The 10,625-nt window shown below is 38.9% G+C and overlaps 1 long non-coding RNA gene across 1 annotated transcript; it reads right to left on the reverse strand.

The window, feature by feature from the left end:
- Positions 1 to 272: 272 nt before the first annotated feature.
- On the reverse strand, positions 273 to 9,778 carry LOC137472216 (uncharacterized). Its single transcript, XR_010998071.1, has 2 exons — positions 9,667 to 9,778; positions 273 to 490 (listed from the first exon to the last, which is right to left on the reverse strand). It is a non-coding gene; the product is annotated as an uncharacterized lncRNA (long non-coding RNA).
- Between the last annotated feature and the right edge of the window lie 847 nt (positions 9,779 to 10,625).

Consider the following 10,625-nt stretch of genomic DNA (forward strand, 5'->3'; position numbering starts at 1 on the left):
ACTTGCTTCCAGAAGAAGATTAATAGTTGAAATAATTGTCAGTCTCAAACTTGTGTTTCTTCACTTACACCCACTCTCAAAACACTGATTCTTTTTGGTTACCATTTCTTCTAAGGTAACTCCCTCATTAGTGGTTGCATAGTAATTTACTACCAAACAAGGTCACTGCAATAAAAAGGCACATGTCTTACCCTAGCAGAAGAGCTGATTAGATTTGTCATAGCTATTTTTTTTTTAGTATCCCAGAATTAAATAAAGAAGACCAAAAGAACCCAACAAATGAAAACCCAGTATATTTGTCATGTCATTGTTAGGGAAAAAGAAAACAAAGCCAGCAAAAGTTTTTCCAAGATAGAGCCTAACATGACGATTTAATGCACCAAGAAGCTGTGGTTCTTCCCTTCTCAGCTGCCAGCTGGCCAAGAGTTTCAACTCCAGCACAGTAAACAAGTGATCATTGTGTCTGGGAAGAGCTCAACACACCAGACAGCTGGAAAACAGGGGCAAATATAGGCAGGAAAATCAACAGATTTAACCAGTCTGCACAAGGTAGGTGATCCCATTCTCAGCAGTAGGGAGCACACCAAGGAGAGAGTATATATGGAGTCTATAAGGCTTTAAAAGTGTGAGAACTCAGAGAGAAACATACTCTCAGAACTTGTGCTGACTTCACATTTTTGGACAGAGTTCAATTTCATTACTGAAAAAAATTTGAGGTAAACCATCCAATACTTAACAAAAATTGAAAAAATGCCAAAAATTTAGAAGCCAGAATGTCTCATAGCTTTTAATGTTAAGTGTTAGTAAAGTGGTGATCACTGGTCATCTTTAAGTCCCTCCCTCTTACATAATTATCATCTTTGCTCCTACTCAAAACTTTCAGCCTGAAAAAATTGTAATAACAAAGAATGAAGGATTTCGACGACTCCACGAGAAACTCACCAAAATCAGGAAAAGTGTAATTATGAAGGTTTAATATTACTCCTCCCCCTTTGAGCATGCTTCTAATATTGCACATAATCAAGGTACCACTTGCCTAAAAAAAACCAACTATGTTCATGACGTTGTTCTGGACAGAGCGTGGGAATACACACAGTTTAACATACAGATTCATTTTTTTCCTAGAGAGTCAAGGAAGCAACAGCCCCTGTAGCCCTTTTATTTTTATAACAACAAAGTATCAGCAAATCCCATAACGATTTAGGAAAACATTTCATTTAACCCTTTTTAACCCATTTGTGATCTCATCTCAGACCCAACGATGAGAATATTTGGGAGCAGATAGCGCAGATACATTGCAGGACCAGCTATACCTCTGTGTACAGAAATTTTTGTATAGTAGCAGGGACCTTTCAGTCTCACTTCTATTCTCACTGAGAAAAGAAGCCAATATGCTTACCTTGCCTCACATATAATTAACTTTACAGTTACACCTGCTAAGACAATTAACCTCAAAGAAACTGGCATCTCATGTAAGGACATACTAATAAACAGGTAGGGCAATGCAGCCATAGCAGCTGGCAGACCCATTCAAGGCCCTCCTGATCATAAATCATGACATAGTCCCAACACCTAAGGTAAGCACAACTAAAGACATAATGGAGTTTTATGTCACCAAAAGAATGATAAAGCAGTATTCATTGCATGGAGAAAACTTGACTCTGGCACAAATATTCCTAGAATTGTCTTGGGTGTAACTATTACCTTCTCCTGCCCATGGGAATGACTTAAATGCCAATACCTATCCCTAAAAAAGCATGTGTAGACATGTGTAGGTAATGTTTATTAGTAGAATTAAATATATATGTATGTAAAACATATATATTTACATGTGTATATAATTCTATATCTAAATTTTTGTTACTGGGCCTAAATTAGGGATATCACAGATTGATAGCAAAATAAAACCATAACAATGCAGTATATTTAGAAACATGATGTATAGATAACAATTCAAATGTAGCTACTCTAAAAAAAAAAAAAAAAAGGAAAAAGAAGGAAAAAAGAAGGAAAGTTACCATCCTTATCCCACCAACCCAAGCTACTTGCCATTCTTTTTGTAGTTGCCAAAATCCAATAGGTTCCTCACTCCACTGCCAAAACCTCTAATACACCTCCTTAAAACATCTATGCCTCACAACCAGTGTCAGTAAAAAAAAAAAAACAATAAAAAAAAGAAATTAATTGTAGAGAAAACTGAAAAAGGGAGGACAGAGTGAAAACTGAAATGTAATATTGAGAAAGCCCAAGAGAGAAGAGCTAATGTGAGGTGGTGAGTTGCTGGAAGACATTATGATTACTTTGCAGGTCAGAACATTCATTGAAGATGCATAAAAATCCCAGTAGCAGGTGTAGGTCCTGTATTGGTGTTGCCAAGGGTGTTCAGTGCTAATGGAAAGAGAGCCCATTTCTTTCCAGGCAGAGCTAGTTTGGACAGAGTAAGTGGCACCCAATGCACAGCAGATTGTTTGACTGTATTGACTAATTGTAATTATGCTCTCCAAAGAATAGGCAAAATTCAGTATTGTAGCAGTGGCAGAAGGATTTGGGGGAGGAAGGAAGGAAAAAGGCATGGTACTTTGCAGAACAAGAAGGTATTAGTCAAATTTCAGAAAGTAAAAGAGGCTGAGGGCATTCAAGCTGATTGTCATGGAATTGAAAGGTCTTCAGAGAAGGAGTGAAGATTTAGAGAGGCTAGGAAAAGGTCCTAGGGGAACATCCATCCTTGATCCATATCAAGGAGGTTTTCACAAAAGTCAGAATTTGAAAAAAAACCAACATTGGGCTGCAGAGCCTGCTGGACATGGCATTTCTGAAAGGCTGTGTGTCGGAAGAGAGATTCCTGCCCCTTTTGCTGGTCTGTTCCTCTCTGTACTTTCTCTTCAACTGTGGCACAGGAGGAACTTGTTCTTCATCCTCATGGCTTCCCCTTTTCACTCTCCTCCACTGCCCTTTAGCACAGCAGCCACATTCCCTCTCTCTTTAGACAGTCCTGTGGCACTTCCCAGACTGTGAGCACTAAAGGGCAAGGGACACAGGGGAGCGGAAAGGGTCAGGACTGAAAGAGACAGAATGGAATTCTGGCTGGAAAAGCACTTTCTGCTTCTGATGCCACCATGAGCCTGAGTACCCCTTCAGGTCTCCTTTGTCTCTCCCTGTCCACACAAAACCTTCTACAGCAGCAAAGGAAAACTCCCAACAGATAATCTCATCTGCTGTCCTTAGGCTGACACTTACCCAAAATCTCCTGTCATGGCAAATGTAATTATTATTTACTCTCAATGGTAATTTAGGGCACTGAATCTTTTCCAAGCTTATGTCAGTACAATTGAATTTTAGAGGGACTGGAGCAGGAAGTTGTACTATTTGCCTGGCTGGATTACTTTGTTTTTATTTGAATTCCATATTCGGTTGAAGGGAGGGAAAATATTTTTCCTCTTCATTCTGGTATCGATTAGTAGGAAAGTAGAACCTGGTTGGTTAGATTAATGTAAAAGGCAGAGCTGTTCTTTCTTCTGTACTGTCCTAAGGGATTCAGAATATTTTTTATAGTTTGTTCATTCTCTTCCCAAGGCTGTACACATAGTTCTAAAAACAGGACAGAAATGCCATTTTGCAACTAGTTTCGAAACTTGTTTTTAATCTGCACTTTAATAAATCCAAGGCCTTTCTAACATTTTCTTCAAACTGGATGCTATCAGGGAGTCACTGAAAAATCAGAATTTGCAAAAGAGCTATAGTAAGGGCTGTTGTTTGATGTACAGTCCAACAATTGGCTCCAGAGAGGTGGCTATGAGCTCTACTCCAACTGCAGGTGATGCAGCTTCCAAGGACAGGTTCACATCCAGAGCAAAAACCTCTGACAGGAACAATCCATTGTTTTCCCTTGCTCTGCTCACACGGTTCTTGTTCCTGCTGACTCCTTTGTGTAAACATTAGCTGACCACTTTGGTGTTTTTTTGAGTGGCTAAATTTTACTCCAGTTTAATCAGACCACAAAGCTATGAAAATGATAGTGCTGACACAAGAAAAGGCACAGAGCCAAGGGAGAGGAAAAAATAAGATTCATCTTCCTTCAGAGACAATCTCATCTTAAATGGGCTTAAATTGATCTTAAAATCAAATTTTAGAACTCACACAAACTCAGGACAAGTCAAACTGGAGAAACTTTACAACGGCCACCTCCTGTGGGATGGCACTAGGTACAGAAAGTGTTCTACTGATGTGCAGTTGTCCCACTACAGGATATGAGACCTGTCCCTGAGATGCTGAATTATCATGAGAGGCAATCTTCAGATAAAAAGCATTATTTTTAGGTTTTAGCCCTGATGCTATTTAAACCAGGCTAATCAACAATAAAAAAGTTTCAGTGGAGTTGAGCTTGATTTCCTCATAATGATAGACTGAGATTAGAGTCTCTGCCATGCTTGTTGGAGACACAAGAAGGCTGACCTTTCCTGTCAGGAAGGTAGCCTGACACAGGAACTCCATAAATAACCTCGCTTTTGCTGGAGGTGTATTCTGCCAAAGAGTGCCCTTTTGAGAACATCTTTGGTTCTCAAGAAGGCCAAGACGGTATCAGGTATTTCCTGATAAATGAATACAGAGGTTTTTATACCCACTTGTAAGGGTTTTTAAACATGATTACACCTACTGTGTGCTTTCATGACTTTGCTTCATAGGTGGTAAAGTGGTCTACCTGAACTTTCTCAGAAGAAAAAGGAACTATATTTTATATAAATGTAAATATATGCATGTACATATACACACCATGTTTTATTACATTTAAGATTTTTCCTATTAGTTGAGAGTCCCTGGGCGAAAGAAAAAGACTTTTAACCTGTAGTTTTTCCAGAAGCAGCTGACAGCCTGACTAAGCTCTGTGCTTTTACAGCCTTTCCCTGCAGTGGGACCAAGCAGACAGATCATTTCACTGAAATAAATCATGTTTACCCTTCTACAAAAATTCCTTTCACACAAACCAATCCCCAGCTAAGTTTTAAGACAGCAGTGCCTGAATTATAAGTAGTAATGTAATGGCTGATCAATAACTGTGTCACAGAACTAATAAATAAAGGTATGCCAAAAAACGACTAATTGCAGATCTCGATCCCTGCCTGTCTTGTGCTTATGTGAAATCCCCCCAAGTGAAAGTGGTGGAGTGGAATTCACTGCCTAGTTTAGAAGCAATTTTGAGCTAGAGATCTGATCTGCTCTCTTGTGATCTTTCTTAGGAAAAACAAGAGAAGTATTTTATCACTGAGTGACAGTAATCATTGGCATATCATCAGGCCTTTTTTAAACCTCTCCACTTATGGTGAGTTACTTATTAAAATAAAAACTGGTCATTTTTACTGGGACAGCATAGTTTCCTGCAAATTTTTTTTCCATTCAACTGTTATTCCCAAAATTAGCACAACGGTAAGGCAGCCTGTGTTAACTCTTTCTTATGCTAAACAGCCCTTGTTAGTTTAACAGAACAAAAGCTTTGATTGTAAGTGCAAATATGTGTGAGAATCTAGAGTCAAAGCACATTGGTGGCTTTTTTTTTTACTGAATGACTTGCTTTGGTGCAAGTTTCCAAATAAAGATTTAATTGCACCCACTTGCATCAATTACAATATCAAAGCACATAAGTTATAAAAACAGAAGGTGCGGACACAATGGCTATTTCAGAGTCTGTTTTGAAAACAGATTAGACAGAGTTATAATGATCATTTCTTCAAAAGAACTCAGAGATTATCAGAAACAGAACAGACTGTGGATTTTAATTGAAAACTCACTCCAAATTCTTTGTATCCCTCTGCCCCAGCCTGGTCTCCTTCACAGCTTTTAACAAAATAGTTAATAAGTGGGTTTAAGAGGGGGGATTTGAAACCTGGAGATAAATACAGTTGCAATACCCAGTTCTTAATATTGCAGTGCCTGTGGTACCTTTGGGTGATCTCATTTCCTGCACTTACACTTTGACGTAATCACACTTAGCACCTGTACGTACAACTCAGCAATTCATTCCAGAAACCCAGACACTCTTCATGGGCCCCTTGGATTTGAGAACAGCTATCTGTACCTTTCCAAGGAGAAATCTCACTCACATATCCTTGAAAACCCTGTGTGGTTCTGAAATTTCAGTTTCTCTTTCCAGAGAGTAAAAAAATAAGCTAAAAGAAGAGAGCACTTTTTATATTTTGAATATTAGTAATCTCAAAGATATTTGTTTAGATTATGGAAATTGCCTGGAAGATGTTCTTGATAAACATTATTTGTGCACATACATGCATATTAAAAAGAAGTGGCGTCAAGGATGCTTTTGAAAAACCAGCTGACATTTCAGCCTCACCTAGTAAAATCAGAAGTGTTTAACGAGTATAACTTAATAGTTGTTAGATCAAGATATGAACACATATAAGTTCCTCTGCATATTGATTATTGCAAAGTCAGGAATATATTGAAAAATATAGAATAAGTTGATATACTGATTGATAGAAGGCACCTCTTTATGAACATGATGTGTTAATTAGGTCACATCATTTTTTTCTTATGCAAAGATTGTATTTTCTGAGGTTCTTTATTTCCACAAGCAGAATGATGCAGACATCCCAGGAAAGGCCCTTCATGTACCATGTTTTCTGAAAACTCTTTAATTGGAAATTAATCTGGATCATTTCGGCAAAGCAAGAGTCACTGCAGAAAATGCCTCCTATTCCAAATTAAGCCTCGTCTCTTGTCCATAGGGTGAGATCTGGACCACTCTGATTCTTGCTAAACACACAGATTTGGTTTCTCAACTGTTCCCAGCTCCGTGCCAGGGTACACCACTGTTTTGCTGTCACAGTCCCTTCAGCTCCTTAGAAACTCTGAGTTGGTCTGGGGCCCCACTTCTGGGGCACCCCAGTTTTATAAATGCAGAAGACATCCTCTGTATCTATATAGTACTCTTATTGAGTCTGCCTCTGCAAAAAAACTGTCCCAATGTTTTTAGGAGACTGAACAAAGCTTTTGGAAAAATTGTTGCCCGCTAAAGTTACTTGACTTCTTGCTCTTCTTAAACTTAGAGCTGATTTTTATCCATGGTTTCTGTCATTGCAAATTTCTCTGAGGGGATTAAGCATTTTAATTGCACTGACAAAAATATTCAGTGATATGTCCATTGCATAACTGATAATAAAAATTGAAATATTCTAAAAATATCAGCTAATTTAGAGTATCAAGGACACCTTCAAGGATACTGAAGGATTAGCAGTCACAGCCAAAGATAGCCAGGTGGCCAATTCAAACACATTACAAAACCTTTCTGAAAAGTAAAATAGCCTTGTGGTTTTACATCAGATTTTATTTCCATGCAGTTCTGTCACTGTCTTTTTTTATATAACAAGCAGTCTCGGAAACAACTTTAGCAATCACCTACATCTCACACAAGTACACATGCTGGTCTGACAGGAGCTGGGATGGACGTGCTCCCTACAGTCCCTGTGGAGCTGCTTTGCATCCTCTGGCAGGCAGAGATGGCTGCCCTGGCACACAGCAGCAGCCAGTATGGGATGAGTGTGGGGACACCTCTCACAGCAAAGCTACTGCGGGAAAGACAGGCAGAAAATCCTCTCAAGTGCATAGGGTTGGAACAGTGACATATTTTGTTCATGATGACTAGTGACTTGACTTTCAGGCAAAAGAATGTATCTCCCTATATAAACCTAATTTGCCTACTGTCACAAAGAGGAAGTGTGCAGGGTACCCCAGATAACAAGAGCCTTGATGACATCTAGCAACTTCTCCTAACTTTGGTGCATAGCAAGGAAGTTAAATAGGTGTCAGAAGAAGGGTGATGTGAAGAATAGGGCGCCTGATGGTGTGCTGATATGTCCCTCTCAGGGTTCATGAGCATGGGCCAGGCAAATACCTCACTTCTAAAGTTGCCACTGAGGTCATGACTTCTAATAATTTCCCTTTGCTTCCACACTCTCCCCAAAGCATGTCACTATTGCTTCCTGGATTTCAGATGTAATGCTTTATCTTTGAAAAAAATAAACAAACAGTGGGAGAAGGATACACTGTTTTAGAGATAAGGTGATTGAATGTCTTGGAAACCTTTAAACAAAATAGCAGAAATTCTACCAAATCGCCTATTTGTTTTATTTACCTGCTATTCAGGGCTGAGAGGTTTCAAAGTCAAACGACTGTAATGAGTCTTTAAAATCCATATTTGGGTAGATAAACAGATAGTGCTGAGCACTGCTGTTGTCTCCATCTTGTAAATGATAAGTAAATGGCTTCCAGGAATTGAGCAGCCACTCACTCAGGTAAACAAGTCAGTGGCTCTGGTGAATATAAATACAATGGGAGTGGGAATTAGCTCTGGGAAAGACCCTGACATAGAAGAGTCACACTTTCTGCCTTTACATTTTAAAAATGAGCAGTGGAAACAGTGGTGTGTCCCATCCTCCTGCTCTGTAATGCTTGATTTTGCCTTAAAAACATAGAACAAATGAAACTTAAAGGACAATCATCTAAATTAATAAAGATTATTGACAGAAGAGGGAGAACATTTTTGGGCTCCAAGTTGAATAGAAATGAGCACAGAGACACTTTGCTAACCAAACTGTGCAGCTAACCTCAAAGGCTATGAGGTGCTATGCTTATAAAATGCATTGTAGAGGTTTTCTCATTTAGGGACAAGCCTAGCAGGGCAACACTGGTGTGCAGCCAGGAGCTTACTCTAAAATCACACCAGAACTACACAGCAGAATTAGCATCACAGTCTCTGGGGAACAGCTCCCTTTTGGTCAAAGTATTTTACAGATAGGTTGCCAGGAACTGAAATCTAGTGGAAACAGCAGTTCCCAAACTAGGACTCACCCTCTCTCTGGGAAAGAAGGGGGGGTATGAGAGATAATGTCAGGGCTGCAAACTGAGATGAGTGGCTGTAATCCTGAATGCTGGATGCTGAATGAGTTGGGGAGGAAAGGGGAGAGAAGGGTCATGAACAGTAGAACTCACTTGGGAGAGGGGCACAGGAAAAATAGTTTGGAAAATGCTGCAGCAGAAACCTTTTTTTCCCAAATCCCTCCTTTTCCATTGTTCCTTCCTTGAACAAAAGCAGCCCATGCAAAGACAAGGGCTTAAAACTAAAATGCCTGACATATATTTCCTTGTCTCAGTATCAAATATCTCCTGCAATATTTACAATTCTTATACCATAAATAGAAATGCTTGAACACAGAGCTCATTTCCTGGTTTCTCAGAAAATGACATCCTCTTCCCTCTTGCCAGTTTCCCACATCTCTCCATGCTTAATGCTAGTGGCCTGCTTTTCCCCACTATTGTACTGGTTCTCTTTTCCAGCAGCCACAGCCTCACATTCTGTAACCTTTGCCCTTCCATTTGATCAGAGCCAAAATGCCATCTTTAGAAAACTAACGTACCAGAGAAAATGGAAATATGAAGCTGGGCTGCCCACCATGCTGTTATCTTACCCAGTTTCCACTGAGGTTTATTTTCTTGAATACACCTGTTGATATTAAATTCATGAAAGATTTTCTAAATGAACTGAAGCATCTGAAGACTCATGATCTCCTTAGAAGCAGAGCCCCTTTTATAACTGAACCTCTATTAATGTGTTAAATTTGAGGCAGAGCAACTATTTACTGAAAAATAATAGTACTTTACCTGCAGGTTTCTTTGAAGTCTTCTTGTCATTACTAGAAATTTCACTGAATTATCTTCCATCCCCCAAATCAGCTTTCTGCTGACACAAGAGAGTTTCACCTTCTTTTTGATCGTACAAGTGAAGCCATGTGGAAATGACTGAGAGTGACGTCACAAGTTCAGCATTATGATTTAAATTTAGGATTGAGCAGAAGGAGGGGAAAAAAATTACACGCATCCATGATTAGTGTGTTTGGGTCATTCAGATGCAAGCTTAAAAAAATGTCTTGTCTCAGTGAATATGGAATGTACCATGGAATCTTTTAATAGGAACTATTCTTTGCCTATGTATATATATATCCAAAACTTTGGCTTCTTCCACAGTCTTTCATTGTTTATGTGACTTTTTGATTGCTCTTGTCAGTACCAGAGGTAACAGTATGACTTAATAAGGCAAGGACAGCCATTTCCATGCCGGAAAACACGTGTTCAAACTCAGGAAGCCATGCATGAAGTGGGGTAGGACTTGTGTGTTTTCTCAGAGGGAAGAAGTGTGGTAGTTCTTTATTGTTCATTATCCGCAGTTAACTTTGGCAAGCAATCAAATAGATATTAGTCAAAAAGACAATCATATATCAAACTAATAAAGTGGCTTTGGAAGTACCTGTTGTACTAATTCATAGCTGATATTGTTGCTAACATGCAAAAGTTTCCTCAGAGTTCGCTACTGTAGAGCACAAGGTGAATTACAGTTAGGATACTGATTAATCCATCTTGCTGCAAGCGTTTACTACCTTCCCAAATAGTCCTTTAACTTGATCATTACAGAACTTAAAGTGAGATGTGGTCTTCATGAAAACAATGTTTCCAAATGGAATAATTCAAGAAAAGTTATACAATAAGCACAAGTTAAAAAAAAATAAAGATATGTATTAGATATTATATATTAACAATAACATGGGTATTTGTGTTAGTGTCAC

The sequence above is a fragment of the Anomalospiza imberbis genome, chromosome 1, assembly GCF_031753505.1.
Source record: "Anomalospiza imberbis isolate Cuckoo-Finch-1a 21T00152 chromosome 1, ASM3175350v1, whole genome shotgun sequence".
In the NCBI taxonomy this organism is placed as follows: domain Eukaryota; kingdom Metazoa; phylum Chordata; class Aves; order Passeriformes; family Viduidae; genus Anomalospiza; species Anomalospiza imberbis.